At 40.7% G+C, this 17,205-nt stretch overlaps 1 protein-coding gene and 1 pseudogene across 13 annotated transcripts in view; both read right to left on the reverse strand.

The window, feature by feature from the left end:
• TAB3 (TGF-beta activated kinase 1 (MAP3K7) binding protein 3) overlaps positions 1–17,205 on the reverse strand; it is an 89,046-nt gene that overhangs the window by 45,627 nt on the left and 26,214 nt on the right. For 5 of the 13 annotated variants that reach the window (XM_049107305.1, XM_049107304.1, XM_025439341.3 and 2 more), the window contains exons 2-4: positions 12,354–12,456; positions 5,865–5,941; positions 5,505–5,624 (exon numbers count right to left, since the gene is read on the reverse strand). The gene's annotated coding sequence lies outside the window, so the exon portion shown is untranslated. Of the gene's footprint in view, positions 1–5,504; positions 5,625–5,864; positions 5,942–7,125; positions 7,168–12,353; positions 12,457–17,205 lie in introns of all 13 variants that reach the window. The other 8 variants (XM_025439398.3, XM_025439358.3, XM_025439373.3 and 5 more) reach the window with 4 other exon arrangements.
• LOC125754611 (B-cell CLL/lymphoma 7 protein family member C-like) lies at positions 7,199–11,006 on the reverse strand (annotated as a pseudogene).

Genomic DNA, 17,205 nt, shown 5'->3' on the forward strand with positions numbered 1-17,205 from the left:
AACAGATGACAATTTTAATATATTTTATTTAGGGATCCCTGGGTGGCGCAGCGGTTTGGCGCCTGCCTTTGGCCCAGGGCGCGATCCTGGAGACCCGGGATCGAGTCCCACATCGGGCTCCCGGTGCATGGAGCCTGCTTCTCCCTCTGCCTGTGTCTCTGCCTCTCTCTCTCTCTCTCTCTCTCTCTCTCTGTGACTATCATAAATTTAAAAAATATATATATATATATATATTTTATTTAATTTGGTATTTCAAAAACAGTATTATTTTAATATATGATCAATAAAAAAAAAATCAATGATGAGCTATTTTACCTATTTCTCTCAAATTAACTCCTCAAAATCCAGTGTGTATTTTATACTAACAGCACATCACAATTCAGACAGGCCACATTTCAAGCGGTCAGCAGCTATCTGCAGTTAGCAATGGCTACCTTACTGGACAGCACAGCTCTAATGCTTTGGTATTTTCATTTAATTAAAAGGATAAGACCAGGCAGCCCGAGTGGCTCAGCGGTTTAGCACCGCCCAGGATGTGATCCTGGGGACCCAGGATTGAGAACAATGTCAGGCTCCCTGCATGGAGCCTGCTTCTCCCTCTGCTTGTGTCTCTGCCTCTCTCTCTCTCTCTCTCTGTGTCTCATGAATAAATAAAGTCTTTAAAAAATAAAAAAATAAAAGGCTAAGACCTACAACTCTTAGATTCTGTAATTCAATTTCTCCTGTGAGGGTATACAACTGATTAGGCACAGGGCCTGGCACAGACTAGGTATTCAATGAATATTTGCTGGATGAAATAAGAAAAGAAAAATGGAATTCACTGAATTTAATGGTAAGAATGACCTTAGTCATCAAATCTTGTATTTACAGAAATGAAGACAACTTTCCCACCAAGAAATGATACTTCCATACTTGAGAGGCTAACCAAATTCAGAACACTCGATGGCTATTTAATTGTTGTCAACAAAGAGCTTCTAAAGGACCCAAAAGCTTACTCAAGCTTCCCTACTGGTTCTAAAGAAGTTTTATTCACTTCTGAACCCTAGTTTCAAGTCTTTAAAATATAAGGATAATACAGTTGCCTTTTTATGAGAAAGAAGAAAAGGCAACAAGGTAAACAAAACCAAAGATGCTGCAGGTGTCAAGAGCTTGGGTTCCTGAGGATCCCTGGGTGGCTCAGCAGTTTAGCGCTGCCTTCAGTCCAGGGCATGATCCTGGTGTCCTGGGGTCAAGTCCCACATCAGGCTCCTTGCAGGGAGCCTGCTTCTCCCTCTGCCTATGTCTCTGCCTCTCTCTCTCTCTCTGTGTGACTATCATAAATAAATAAATAAAATAAATAAATAAATACATAAATAAATAAATAAGTAAGTAAGTAAGTAAAGTAAATAAAAATAAAAATAAAATTAGCACTCCTCCTCCCAAGTAAGTATCTGCTAGCCAGATGCCACCTATACAGAAACTATCAGACACACCACTCTGGGGTGCCTGGGTGGTTCAGTCAGTTGGGCATCTGCCTTCAGCTCGGGTCATGATCCCAGGGTTCTGAGATCAAGTGGTCCTAGGAGAGAACCCCACAACGGGCTTCCTGCACTGAGCAGGGAGCCTGCTTCATCCTCTCCCTCTGCCCTTCCTCCTGACTCATTCTCGCACTCTGTCTCTTTCTCAAATAAATAAATAAAATCCTGGGAAAAAAAAAAAAAAGACACGCCACTCCTGCCTCTCCCCATTAACCTCCCCAATGAAAATAAAAATGAAGGTACTTGGAATCTTCTCCCAATTCTGAGTATGATACCAAGAAAGTAGGGTATTGTTATTATTAGCTTTTTATTTTTTAAAAAATATTTCTTTATAGGGCACCTAGGTGGCTCATTTGGTTAAGTGTCTGCCTTTGGCTCAGGTCATGATCCTGGAGTTCTGGGATCTAGTGCCATGTCTGGCTCCCTGCTCAAGGGAGAGTCTGCTTCTCCCTCTGCCCCTTCCCTGCTTATGCATGCACGCACACTCTCTCTCTCAAATAAATAAATGAATTTTTTTTTTAAAAAATTTCTTTAGGGGATCCCTGGGTGGCTCAGTGGTTTAGCACCTGCCTTTGGCCCAGGGTATGATCCTGGAGTCCCGGGATCGGGTCCCATGTCAGGCTCCCGGCATGGAGCTTGCTTCTCCCTCTGCCTGTGTCTCTGCCTCTCTCTCTCTCTCTCTCTCATCATGAATAACTAAAATCTTTTAAAAAAAATGTCTTTATTTGAGAGAAAGAGAGAGGGAGGGAAGGAGCTTGAGCCAGTGAGGGTAGGGGCAGAGGGAGAGAATCCTGAAGCAGACTCCCAGCCAAGCCAGGAGCCTGACTTGGGGCTCAATCTCATGACCCATGAGATCATGACCTGAGCCGAAACCAGGAGCCAGACCCCCAAATGACTGAGCCACCCAGATGCCCCAATTATTAGTTTTTTAGGTAAGCTCTATGCCCTATGTGGGGCTCTAACTCATGACCCCAAGATCAGGAGCTGCATCCTCCATCGACTGAGCCACCCAAGTGCCCCCAAAGAAGTAGAATATTAAAAAATAAAGCAAAAAAAATAAAAAATAAAAAAATAAAGCAAAATGACCTTATACAGCGGAATATGAAGAAAGAAATGGGAAAGCCTTGACTCTTATTAGAACTATTTTGTTGGGATCCCTGGGTGGCGCAGCGGTTTGGCGCCTGCCTTTGGCCCAGGGCGCGATCCTGGAGACCCGGGATCGAATCCCACGTCGGGCTCCCGGTGCATGGAGCCTGCTTCTCCCTCTGCCTGTGTCTCTGCCTTTCTCTCTCTCTCCGTGTGACTATCATGAATAAATAAATTTTAAAAAGAAATTAAAAAAAAAAGAAAAGAAATATTTTGTTTATTTAAGAATACTGAGTTGGTGGTAAGGAAAAATGGTATCTAGGTTAGAAGAACCAAAGATTTCCTTTATAAAGTGACCTTAAATATTTCAATAACAATCTGAAAAAGGCAAAACTAGAGAATGAGTAAAAAGATCAGTTGTTTCCAGGGGTTTGTAGGGAGGGTTTATAGGTGAAGCACAGGCAATTTTAAGGGTGGTGAAATTGTTCTGTACAATATTCTAATAGTAGATACATGACATCATGCACCTGTCAAAACCGACAGAACTTTATAACACAAAGAGTGAACCTTTTGTTTTTGAGGGGAAGAGGGGAGAAGGAGGGAGAGAATCTTAAGAAGGTTCCCTGCCCAGCCTGGCATCTGACACAGGGCTCAAACTCACCACCCTGAGATCATGATCTGGGCTAAAATCAAGAGTCTGACACTTAACCAACTGAGCCACCCAGGCGCCCCAAGAGTGAACCTTCAAGTATGCAAATTTAAAAACATCATTTAGAGACACCTAGATGGCTCAGTGGTTGAGCATCTGCCTTCGGCTCAGGGCGTGATCCCAGAGTCCCGGGATTGGGTCCTACATTGGGCTCCCTGCATGGAGCCTGCTTCTCCTCCCTCTGCCTATGTCTCTGCCCCTGTGTCTGTCAGTCTGTCTCTCTCTCTCATAAATAAATAAAATCTTAAAAAAAAAATAAAAACAGGGGATCCCTGGGTGGGGCAGTGGTTTAGTGCCTGCCTTTGGCCCAGGGCGCGATCCTGGAGACCCGGGATCGAATCCCACATCGGGCTCCCAGTGCATGGAGCCTGCTTCTCCCTCTGCCTGTGTCTCTGCCTCTCTCTCTCTCTCTCTCTGTGACTATCATAAATAAATAAATTAAAAAATTTTTTTAAAATAAAAAAAATAAAAACATCATTCAGGTCAGAGGATCCCAGGAGGGAACAGACACCATTTATGATATAATCTAACTATTACAAACATATGAAACAATATAACGGGGGGGGCGGGGCCACAGACGGATGGTGCTGACCTAAATTAACTCTGGAAATGAGTAGCATCTGTAAGACTAAAGTAAAAGCAAAAAGAAATGTATATAAGCACTGTACTCTAGTTGGTAAAGTTGTTTCCCATGAGTGTAGAAGTCAACAAAACTGTTATACATCTATCTATCCATACACTGGAGTGAACAATTAAGTACATGGACAGTGAATGGTGAAAGCCAGGTGTCTCACTGTTGGGAGTCAGAGGTTACAGACAAGCAAGGGGAGAAGGCTAGAATGATCTGTGTGGTAATGGATTAGGTTGGAGTCATCAGTTAAAACTCACGTTTAGTTTAATACTGATACAGATACATAAAAACAGATACAGAGAAACATTCATACAGATGCATAAACATATAGATAGCACATACATGGGATTTCAGCTAACAGAGCCTAGAAGCAATACTCCCTCAAAGGAACAGTGAGCCTACTTGTACTCAGATCTTGATTTCTAATGTAATTCTCTAATAAAAGGAATTAGGGCTTTGGGGAGAAATGGCTGATTATAGAACTAAAACAGAGGATACACAGGGTAAGTCTGGAGTATCTTATAATACTAGGAAGGAAGTGCTCAAAAGGAACCCCCCTTATGACGATGGGGGCATGTTAAAGTAACATGGGGGGGCAACCCTGGTGGCTCAGTGGTTTAGCGCCACCTTCGGCCCAGGGTGTGATCCTGGAGACCGGGTATCGAATCCCACATCGGGCTCCCTGCATGGAGCCTGCTTCTCCCTCTGCCTGTGTCTCTGCCTCTCTCTCTCTCTCTGTGTCTCTCATGAATAAATAAATAAAATCTTTAAAAAATAATAAAATAAAATAAAGTAACATAGGGGCCAACCAAAAGAGATCATCAATGGTCAAGGCTAGAAAAATTTAAGCAACAAAATAAATAAAGTAGTAATAGATTATGACTCAAAGTATAAAATAAGTATCCATGAATTCATAATGATACAAAGAAATGACTAAGTAAATAAGCAAATAGAGGAGGAAAGATAATCTTCCATTCAAAACTCCCAATACAGACAGAACATAGAGACTCTTAACTCTGGGAAACGAACTAGGGGTGGTGGAAGGGGAGGGGGGTGGGGGGTGGGGGTGAGGGTGAGTGGGTGACGGGCACTGAGGGGGACACTTGACGGGATGAGCACTGGGTGTTATTCTGTATGTTGGTAAATTGAACACCAATAAAAAATTAGTTTATTAAAAAAAAATAATAAATAAAATAAAATAAAATAAAAACCTCCCAATAATTTATGTAGAACACACTCCAGGAGATGGAGTGCAACATCTCACTCCTTAAGTGATGACTACACAGTGCCTTCAATCTAATACCACGACAGTGTTTAAAAAAAAAAAAAAGTAACATTAGAGTGGAGAATGAAGAAAGCAGACATAAACCTTCTCAGCCAGGTGACCAAAGCCAACACTAACCGTGATAAATTATGTTGATACTACATATTCTTGATGTGATATGACAAGAATATGGGAATGGCACTTTACCTCTGTGGTCTTCCTCCCCAAAACCCAGATCAGTCTAACAACAAGAAAAACACCAGACAAATCCTAATTGAGCGACATTCTACAAAATACCTGATCAGTTCTCCTCAAAACTGACAAGGTCATCAAAACAATGAGTCTGAGAAACTGTCACCGCAAGAGGAGCCTAAGGAGACATGATGCCTAAATATAATGTGGTATCCTGGCGGAATCCTGAAACAAAAAATACATTAAGTAAAAACTAAGGAAATGTGAGTGAACTATGGACCTTTAGTTAATAACAATGTTTCACTATTGCTTAATTAACTGTAACAAATGTACCAAGCTAAGGTCATCTATCAATAATAGAAGAAACCGGGTGCCAGGTATATGGGAACTCTCTGTATTATCCTCTCAATTTTTCTGTAAAATTAAAACTATACAAAACCATCTATTTAATTAAAAAAAATTTACCTCAAGATGATTAATGATCTCTGGCACAGGAGTCGTATTCACATCTCCAGCTCTAAAAGCACCTTCTTTTCAGTAGTCTGGAAATGTGACAAAATGAGGAGTTATCCTTTTGCTTAACTTCCTAACTCAGTATGTAAACATGACAAAAACTCTGACTTCTGATGCTTTTAGTAACAGCACACAGAATGTTAGACCACACTTTTAGGACAGGTGGTTCTTTCCCAAGTTTCATCACAAGCTGAATTATATTCTTTTCTTTTAGGTCACACATTTTTTTTTTTTTTAGGTCACACATATTTTCTACATTAATTAAATTCTACATTATCCCAAGAAAAGAGCAGTAGTTCAGAAAAACTAAAAAATAATCCACCATTTATTTTCTTAACGCTTTTGTAGCACACCTGGTTGTGACGTACCATCCTGAACCTCTCCATCCATTTACAGAAGAAAGGATGAAGCCCGGGTCCCGAAAGCATGTAGGAAACTTTAAATTGTATGGCCAAGGGACGCCTGGGTGGCTCAACGGTTGAACACCTGCCTTCAACCTAGGGACGCCTGGGTGGCTCAGCGGTTAAACACCTGCCTTCAACCCAGGGCATGATCCTGGAGACCTGGGATCGAGTCCCACGTCGGGCTCCCTGCATGGAGCCTGCTTCTCCCTCTGCCTCTGCCTCTACCTCTGTGTGTCTCTCTCATGAATAAATAAAATCTTTTAAAAAAATAAAAAATAAATAAATTGTATGGCCAAAATAATAACTTTTTAAAAAATGTTGACTATAAATATAACCCATTTCTGTTCCATGAAGAGCAATTTATATAAAGAACAGTAACCTTACTGGCTTATTTTGACAGATGAGCATTCTCTCTCCCCTTCCTTCAGAAAGTACATGGTTCCCTCTTAACATGGTTTTGCCTCCTGCAGTTTCAGTTACCTGTGGTCAACTGCAGTCCTGAAGCAGATGATCCACCTTCCAACATATCATCAGAAGGTCAATAGTAGCCTAACACTATGTCACAATGTCTACGTCATTCATGTCACTGTAGATCATGTAAGCATTTTGTCATCTCGCATCATCATAAGGATGAGTACAGTAAAATAAGCTATTTCAAGAGAGATACCACATTCACCTAACTTTCATTACAGTATATCGTCATAAATGTTCTATTTTATTATTAACCTCTTCCTGTCCCTACTTTATAAACGTTATCATAAATATCTCTATACAGAAAAAAACGTAGTGTATATAGGGATTGGTATTACCTGCAGTTTGGAGGATCCACTGGGTGTCTTGGAATGTATTCCCTGTGGATAAAGGGGGGGAATACTGTATCTTTATCCCAGTGAACCTAATAATGAACCTAATAATCCAATGAACCAGTGAACCTAATAATCCAATGTTATCCCAGTGAACCTAATAATCCAATGTTAACTTTGGGGGCAAATAATGGCTTATATCATGGATAGAAGTCTCTAATCTCCTGACTGAACCTCATTTTATAACCACATGGAAGTTAACATATCCTGTTTATACTGTATATTTTCAGCACTTTACCAAATTTTAAAAATTTCTCAATTACTTTATCTTAAACATTACCCAAAAAATGAGCAAAAGTCCTGGGCACCTACACAAATGCTGTTTTCTACCATGTAGAAATCTCTGATGTCAATGCAAAATCCACCCCACATTCATGCTTTCTCCCAGTGACCTAAATCACCACAGCTTTCCTCTCTCCCCCAAATGCCCAAAAAGTCATGCATTTGTCACCACTATGAGCCCCTGAAATAGTTTACTAATCTTTTGTTCTCCCCTAGGTTTTATCATTGTAAATGTTGAGTACAAAAACCAACAGTGTCTTGTACATAGATACTTACTATAAATGACAAAATATGGGATTTTAAATTAATTGATTTCCAATTAATTAATCTGGTTGAGGTGTTCCAAGGTCTTTTTTTGTTTTTTTTTTTTTTTTTTAACAAAAGAGTGGGTTGTTTTTTTTTTTAAGATTTTATTTTTATTTATTCACGAAAGACACATAGAGAGAGGCAGGGGGAGAAGCAGGCTCCATGCAGGGAGCTCGATATGGGACTCAATCCCAGGACCCCAGGATCACGCCCTGAGCCAAAGGCAGACACTCAACCGCTGAGCCACCCAGGTGTCCCAAGGGCATTTATTTGTAAAAATCCAAAAGGGCTCCTGGGGCAACAGGACAGGCAGGCAGGCCAGCTTCTCAGGAGTCACAGGCATGTGGGCAGATGTGCTTGAATAGACAGAGAGGGTACTCTCTGAGTACTTTGTGTCACCCTGGGCTGCCTTCGGGATGGGTGGCACTAGCTCAAAGACCATAAACTTTGAGGGTCTCAGCCTCCAGCAATTCTGGAACAGGATCGTCTTTGGTCAGCATTGGGGGTTCATCAGTTATACCCCCAGAATCTCTCTCTTTACTGAGACCCCTTCTGGTGTCTGGCAGGTGACACAGGGCAGCTGGGCTAGCAGGTGCCCCCAGGGCTGGGCTCAGTGCCCTTCTGCAGAGAGCCTTCCAAATGGAAACTGATTATTGTTCTCATCGTGATCCAGCAAGAGAGCCATCCCCCACCCTCAAGGACTGGCACCCTTGTCCTGCCACTCTGGGCCTGAGAATCTCTCTGCGTGCGTCCTGTCATTCTTCCTCCTAGGAGTCCACCACAGGCACCCACTTGAAGATACGAAGAAGTGTCGCCCACACTTCCCCCACCTCCAGACCTTCTCGATGGTTGTCATCACTTTCTTGATGTCATCGTTACCCCAGCTCTGGGTCTCAGTCCACATGGTCCAGCCGGCCATGGTGGTGGAGCCAAAGTTGAGGCTGTGGCTGGGCCGCCTCCTGTCCAGCGGTCTCAGGCTCGGCGAAGGACCCAGGTACCACTCTCTTGGCTGGCTGTCCCTCCCCACAAGGTCTTAATTAGGTCAATTCTTAAATGGTATCATTTAAAAAGAAAGACAGGACAACTGACTGGTAACACATATGCTAGAGGCAGATCATCTCTACATTTTATTTTATTTTTTTAAAGATTTTATTTATTTATGCATGAGAGACATAGAGACAGAGAGACAGAGAGACAGAGAGAGAGAGAGAGAGGCAGAGACACAGGCAGAGGGAGAAGCAGGCTCCATGCAGGGAGCCCGACCTGGGACTTGATCCTGGGTCTCCAGGATCACAACCTGGGCTGAAGGCAGTGCTAAACTGCTGGGCCACCAGGGCTACCCTCTACATTTTATTAAAGAGATTACTTAGAACAGTGTTTTTCAAATGGTAAGTTGTCGCTTATTAGTGGAGTGTGTAATAAATTTATTGGGTAATGACAAGTATTTAAGAAAAAAAAGAAATGTCACAGAAAACATAAGAGTGCTTTATACATAGTAATGATAAACAGTAGTTCAAATAACTTGTTTGAGGTGTGGATATGTATTAGATCAAGACTAAAATGTGTTTGGTTTCTTCTGTTTTTTGTTTGTTTTGTTTTTTGTTTTTTGTTTTTTGTTTTTTACTGCGGGTTGCTATGAGAAATAGTGACTTAGAATATAGTGAGGTTGGGATGCCTGGGGTGGCTCAGTGGTTGGACATCTGCCTTTGGTTCAGGGCGCGGTCCTGGGATCCGGTCTCACATCAGGCTCCCTGCATGGAGCCTACTTCTCCCTCTGCCTAGGTCTCTGCCTCTCTGTCTCTCATGAATAAATAAATAAAAATCTTAAAAAAAAAAAAAAGAATATGGTGAGGTATTATAGGTAATGTAAGAAAAAATATTTACCACCGTCCCATTTTACTTGTATCTGAATAGATGGCAGGTTTCCAATTAACCAAGTGGGGACACCTGGGTGGCTCAGTAGTTGAGTGTCTGCCTTCAGCTCAGGGTGTGATGCCAGGATCAAGTCCCACATCCGGCTCCCGGCGGGGGGCCTGCTTTGCCCTCTGCCCATGTCTCTGCCTCTCTCTGTCTCTCATGAATAAATAAATAAAATCTTTAAAAAAATAATTAACCAAGTGGATTTGAGAAACATCTGGATTAAAAACTAAAACAACCTTTTATGTTATGAATTTCTGTGTGATTTTATCTTTCTCAAATGTCGTCTGTTTTCTGTGGCTTCCTCACGAACTACCAGAGGTTCCTGCCTTCTAAAACGATTTTTTTAAAGTAATCAGTTTCCTAAACCCAGAAATTCAAGATCACAAACCATGGAAATTTCCTACTGGAAAGGTATGAAAGATGAACAAAAATATCATTTATAATTATTTATTTAACAATGTCAAACCTGACAATCCTCCCACATCCACTGTTGACTATTTAACAAAATCTGAGCACACAGCTAAGAGGTACAGAAGACCCATGCCCTCAAAGAAACACACTGACAATTGTAGTAGAATGCATTAAGTCCTATAATAAGCTGTCAGATACAGAAATAAAGTAAGACAAGGAAAAAATACAAAGGAAAGCTTCACAGAAGAGATGACATTTAAGCTAGGTTGCAAAGAATAGGATTTTTTGAATTAAAACCAAAGAAAAAAAGGAAAACAAAAACAAAAGAAATATAAAGTTGGTAGGAATTCTACACATCATGTAACCAAGTAGCTCCCAAGTGGGGATGACATTGCCCAAAAAGGCACACTTGAAGTGTCTAGAGACAATTTTAGTTGTCATACTGAAGAGGGATGCTACTGGCATTGGTAGGCAGAGGCCAACGACACTGCTTAACATTGTACAGGGCACAGGACGGCCCCAGACAACAAAGAATTATCTGGCCCCAAATGTCAATAGTGCCAACGCAGAGAAACCCTGAATACAACCTCAGTACAATCCTCTTATTTTACACAGGAGGTAACTGAAGGTTACAGGGATTTTTAAAACTTGCTAAAAAGCTAGTAAGTTCATAAAACAGGCCTCATAACACCTTGTCCAGTGTTTAATTCACAACACACACCCACACATGTTATTGTACTCGGAAACAGATGTTTTAAAAGAGTCGGAACATTTGTATAAAGTGGAAAAACAAACTATCTAGATAAAAATCAAAGATGATAGTATTATATAATCTTTCTTGAAACAGATCTACCAATGGCTCAGAGCAAGAATTATGCTACATTTTAAAAATTATACCCATATTTGTTTATAATACTAGATGGTAAATCTAATATATTTAGATTACAAATAACATATAGTATTATGTTTATAATACTAGATTTACCATCTTTACAACTTGGTTATTTAACATGGACCTGTAAGAAAAATTACAATAGGGATGCCTGGGTAGCTTAGAGGTTGAGCTTCTGCCTCCAGCTCAGGGTGTGATCCCGGAGTTCCGGGATCGAGTCCCACATCGGGCTCCTTGCAGGGAGCCTGCTTCTCCCCCTGCATATGTCTCTGCCTCTCTCTCTCTGATGAATGAATGAATGAATGAATGAATGTATGTTTTTTTAAAAAAGAAAGAAAAATTACAATAAAAACTAGGAAGTTGGGGGCATCTGGGTAACTCAGTGGTTGAGCATCTGCCTTTGGCTCAGGTTGCAATCCCGGGGTCCTGGGATCAAATCCTGCATCAGGCTCCCTGCGGGAAGCCTGTCTCTTCCTCTGCCTATGTCTCTCCCTCTCTCTCTGTCTCTTTCATGAATAAATAAAATATTTTTTTAAAAAATAGGAAGTTGGAAGACCAGCATATGCACACACCATACTCAGTTACTCCTTAGGGCAGATCTTTGAAGCTCTACCACCAGCTCCAGCCACAACCATTGGGCACCGGGAGCCTGGATGGGATTTGCCCCTTTAATTCAAAACCAAATGCTAAGTTACCCTTCTGTTGGTTGGTGAGGTTTCTTTCTTTTTGTTTTTTAAAGATTTTATTTATTTATTCATGAGAGAAACACACAGAGAGAGAGAGAGAGGCAGAGACATAGGCCGAGGGAGAAGCAGGCTCCATTCCATACAGGGAGCCCCACATGGGACTCGATCCCAGGTTTCCAGGACCACACCCTGGGCCGAAGGTGGCGCTAAACCACTGAGCTACCCGGGCTGCCCATTTGGGGAGGTTTCTAATAACAAGTGAAATGTACAAAGACCTTCTTAGGGTCCTGATATAGGGCTTAAATCTAAACATGAAGTGGGCAGCCCTGGTGGCTCAGCAGTTTAGCACCGCCTTCAGCCCAGGGCGTGATCCTGGATCTCCAGGATCAAGTCCCATGTCGGGCTACCCACAGGGAGCCTGCTTCTCCCTCTGCCTGTGTCTCTGCCTCTCTATGTGTCTCTCATGAATAAATAAAGTCTTTAAATAAATAAATAAACACATGAAGCTACCTGGACATCTTTTTTTTCATCCTTGCTCTTCAATGCACAAAAGGTATGGGAGTAAGGGGATGGCATAAACAAACATGTTAACAGTAATACAGATAAGATTTCAAAAAGGTTTTTTTGCTGCAAAAACTACAGAAATAAAGACATATACATAGATACACACTCCTTACCTTGAATTTTTCAAAAAATGAAGCCTCAACTAAGATACCTTGTCCAGTCTGACACACAACAAATTCACGGTGAAGAACTTGAGCAAAGGTTGCAAGCGCTATCCTAAAAAAAATGAGAGACCAAACAGGTAAGATTTCAATTACGAAAGGTTTAAAGAAAACTGCGTGAGCAAGTTATACAGTATATAAATACAAGCTCATGAAACAGAAAGCAGCTGCTTGTATACCTTTCACTACCTGAAATTTCAGTGAATAAAGTTTATGCTCGATCAATATAATGGAAAGGTCACCTGACTTTATCAGCCGCCCTGCTTCTCTTGCCACTAAGTCACTGCTAGTAGCTAAGGGAGAGCTAGCAACAGCAGAGGGTGAGGGTTAGGGCCAAGTTGTTCTGAGGTTTCATCTTCACTGAGGCTAGTTGGAGGACCTTTAGTTGCATCCCTGGCACACCACCAGTGATTCCTGCAGCTCCCCATTTATTCTAGTCATTAAGCATAATGGGTTTCAGGCTCTTTAAGAGCCAAAGGTCTTAAAATTTAAATAACTCCATACACAGGCTAAGTTATTCTCTAGTAAAGGAATTTTTAAATTTCCACACTTCAAATGAGCACTACACCCTCATTGCAAAACCCAACAACAAAGAGGATATATAGTTCTTTGTCACCTACTATACCCTCTCAGCAGAATTACAATTGTTCACTAAAGACTGGGAGGTCCTCCCCATAACCCAACTCACAAAATCACTCATCACTCAAAAATATGAAAAAAGAAAAATACTTGTTCATAAGACTCAGTGAAATAACAGTCTTACATACAGAGGAAAGCAGAAATAAGTATATATCTATCAATAATTAATTTAAATGTAAATGGACTAAAGGTCCAATAAAAAGATACAGGGAAAGGGTTGCCTGACTGGCTGGCTCAGTCAGTGGAGCATACAACTCAGGGCCATGAGTTCAAGCCCCATGCTGGGTGTGGGCCCTACTTAATTTAAAAAAAAAGAAAAGAAAAGAAAAGATACAGAGTGACTCAATGAATAAGAAAACAATATTCATCTATATGCAGCTTACAAGAGACTGACTTTAGAACTAAAGACACTTGCAGACTGAAAGTGAAGGGATGGAAGATCATTTATCCTACAAATCAAGTGGGGGGAAAAAAAGCCAGGGTAGTGGGGCACCTGGGTGGCTCAGTCAGTTAAGCATCTGAGTTCTTGACCTCAGCTCAGGTCTTGATCTCAGGGACAATGGATTCCACCCCATGTTGGGCTCCACATTGAGTGTGGAGCCTATTTTTTAAAAATAATTAATTTAAAAAGCTTATTGTGTACAAAAGCCCGGGTAGCATTACTTGTATCAGACAAAATAGACTTTAAAACAAAGACTGAGCAAGAGACAAAGAAAAGCACTACACAAAGATAAAGAGAACAACACACTAAGAGGATATAACAATTATACACATCTATGCACCCAACATAGGAACACCAAAATGCATAAACCAATTATTAAAGACAGAAAGGGAGAAACAGTAATACAGTAACAGTAGTGAACTTTAACATCCCATTTACAACAATGGATAGATCATTCAGACAGAAAATGAAAAGGAAAGAATGGCTTTATTTTTTTAAAGATTTTATTTATTTATTCATGAGAGACAGAGAGAGAGGTAGAGAGAGAAGCAGGCTCTGTGCAGAGAGCCTGATGTGGGACTTGATCCCGGGACTCCAGGATCACATCCTGGGCCGAAGGCAGGCGCTAAACCACTGATCCACCCAGGGATCCCGAAAGAATGGCTTTAAATGGCACATTAGACCAGATGGACCTAACAAATATACACAGAACATTCCATCCAAAAACAACAGAAAACACGTTCTTTTCAAGTGCACACGGAACATTCTCCAGAATACATCACGTAAGGCCACAAAACAAGTCTCAATAATTTCAAGAAGACTGAAAATACATCAACCATCCTTTCCAACTGAAACAGTATGAAACTACAAATTATAAAAAATTTGGAAAAAACACAAATACATGAAGGCTAAACAACATGCTACTAAACAGGGGCAGCCAGGGTGGCTCAGAGGTTTAGCGCCACCTTCAGCCCAGGGCCTGACCCTGGAGACCCGGGGATCGAGTCCCACATCAGGGAGCCTGCTTCTCCCTCTCCCTGTGTCTCTGCCTCTCTGTGTGTCTCTCATGAATAAACAAATAAAATCTTAAAAAACAAACAAACAAACATGCTACTAAACAATGGAACCGGGAAATCAAAAACATGGAGACATATGAAAATGAAAATATGCTGGTCCAAAATCTTTGGAATGCAGCAAAAGCACTTCTAAGAGGGAAGTGTATAGTAATACAGGCCTACCTCAAGAAACAAGAAAAATATCAAATAAACAACCTAACCTTACTTTTAAGGAAGCAAGAAAAAACAAGGCCCAGGGAACCCTGGGTGGCGCAGCGGTTTAGCGCCTGCCTTTGGCCCAGGGCGCAATCCTGGAGACCCGGGATTGAATCCCACATCGGGCTCCTGGTGCATGGAGCCTGCTTCTCCCTCTGCCTATGTCTCTGCCTCTCTCTCTCCCTGTGTGACTATCATAAATAAATAAAAAAATTTAAAAAAAAAACAAGGCCCAAAACTAGTAGGAAGAAGGAAATTATAAAGATTACTGTAAAAATCAATGACACAAAGACTAAAAAAATACAATAACAAAAAGATCAAATAAACCAGCAGCTGGTTCTTCAAAAAGATAAAATTGATAAATATTTAGCCCGATTCATCAGGGAAAAAAAAAAAGAGAACTCAAATAAGTAAAAGTGGAAATGAAAGAGAAGTAACAACTGACACCACAAAAACACAAAGGATTTTAAAAGACTATTACCAAAAATTTTACAGCATGAGGGACGCCTGGGTGGCTCAGCAGTTAAGTGCCTTCCTTCAGCTCAAGGCGAGATCCTGGAGTCCCGGGATAGAGTCCCACATCAGGCTCCCTGTATGGAGCCTGCTTCTCCCTCTGCCTATGTCTCTACCTCTCTGTGTGTCTCATGAATAAATAAATAAAATATTTTTTAAAAAATTATACAGCATGAAAATGGACAACCCAGAAGATATGGTTAAATTCCTAGAAACAGATCATCTTCCAAAACTGAATCAGGAAGAAATAGAATATTTGAACAGAATTATTAATATAGGTGCAATAAAATTGAATCAGTAATCAGGATGCCTGGGTAGCTCAGCGGTTGGGCATCTGCCTTCAGCTCCAGTCATGATCCTGGGATCTGGGATCAAGTCCTGCATCGGGCTCCCTGAGGGGAGCCTGCTTCTCCCTCTGCCGGTGTCTCTGCCTCTCTCACACACATCTCTGTGTTTCTCATGAATAAATAAATAAAATCTTAAAAAAAAAAAACCTAGTAATATATTTAACCAAGAAGGTGAGAGACCTATACTCTGAAAACGATAAAACATCAATGAAAGATGGGACACCTGGGTGGCTCAGTGGTTGAGCATCTGCCTTAGGCTCAGGGCATGATTCCAGGGTCATGGGATCGAGTCCCACATCGGGCTCCCTCTGGGGAGCGTGCTTCTCCCTCTGCCTATATCCCCGCGTCTCTCATGAATAAATAAAATCTTAAAAAGAAAATCAATGAAAGAAACTGAAAAAAAAAAAAATGGAAGGATACTTCATGCTCATGGATTAGGATAATATTTTTTAAATATCCATACTACCCAAAGAAATCTATACATTCAATATAATCCCTATTAAAATACCAAGAACGTTTTTCACAGAACTAGAACAAATAATACTACAATCTACATGGAACCACAAAAGATCTGGAATAGCCAGAGCAATCTTAAAAAAGAATAAAGCTGGAGGTATTACAATCCTAGGTATCAGGACATACTATAAAGTTGTAATAATCAACCCTATGGTACTAGCACAAAAACAGACACAAAGATCAAAGAAACAAAAGAGCACAGAAATAAACCTAAACTTAGTCAATTAATCTATGACAAAGGAGGCAAGAGTACACAATAGGGTTAGGGTTAGAGTCTCTTTAATAAATGATGCTAGAAAACTGGACAGCTGCATGCTGAATGGACCACTTTATTACACCATACACACACAAAAAAAAAAAACTAAAAATGGATTGAAGACCTAAATGTAAAACCTGAAAATATAAAACTCCTAGAAGAAAACATAGCTAGTAATTTGTTTGACATGAGCTTTAGCAACATTTTTCTAGATATCCACCTTGCAGGCAAGGGAAACAAAAGCAAAATTAAACTATTAGAACTACACCAAAAAAAAAGCTTTTAGGCAACAAAGAAAAGCATCAACAAAATGAAAAGGCAACCCACTGAATAGAAAAGATATTTGCAAATGATACTAAATAATAATATGGAACCAATATTCAAAATATTAGAAAAACTTCTAAAAACTCAATGGCAAAATACACAAATAATCTGACTAAAGAATGAGAAGACTTGAATGGGCACTTTTCCAAAGACATAAAAATGGCCAAGAGACACATAAAAAGATGCTTAGTCATCAGGAAAATGCAAATCAAAATAACAATGAGATACCAGGGATCCCTGGGTGGCGCAGCGGTTTGGCGCCTGCCTTTGGCCCAGGGCGCGATCCTGGAGACCCGGGATCAAATCCCACGTCGGGCTCCCGGTGCATGGAGCCCGCTTCTCCCTCTGCCTGTGTCTCTGCCTCTCTCTCTCTCTCTCTCTCTGTGACTATCATGAATAAATAAATAAAATCTTTAAAAAAAAAAAAAAAAAAAAAAAAAAAAAAAAAAAAAAAAACAATGAGATACCACCTTAAACTTATCAGAATGGCTATTAT

This window comes from Canis lupus, chromosome X (genome assembly GCF_003254725.2).
Source record: "Canis lupus dingo isolate Sandy chromosome X, ASM325472v2, whole genome shotgun sequence".
Lineage (NCBI taxonomy): Eukaryota > Metazoa > Chordata > Mammalia > Carnivora > Canidae > Canis > Canis lupus.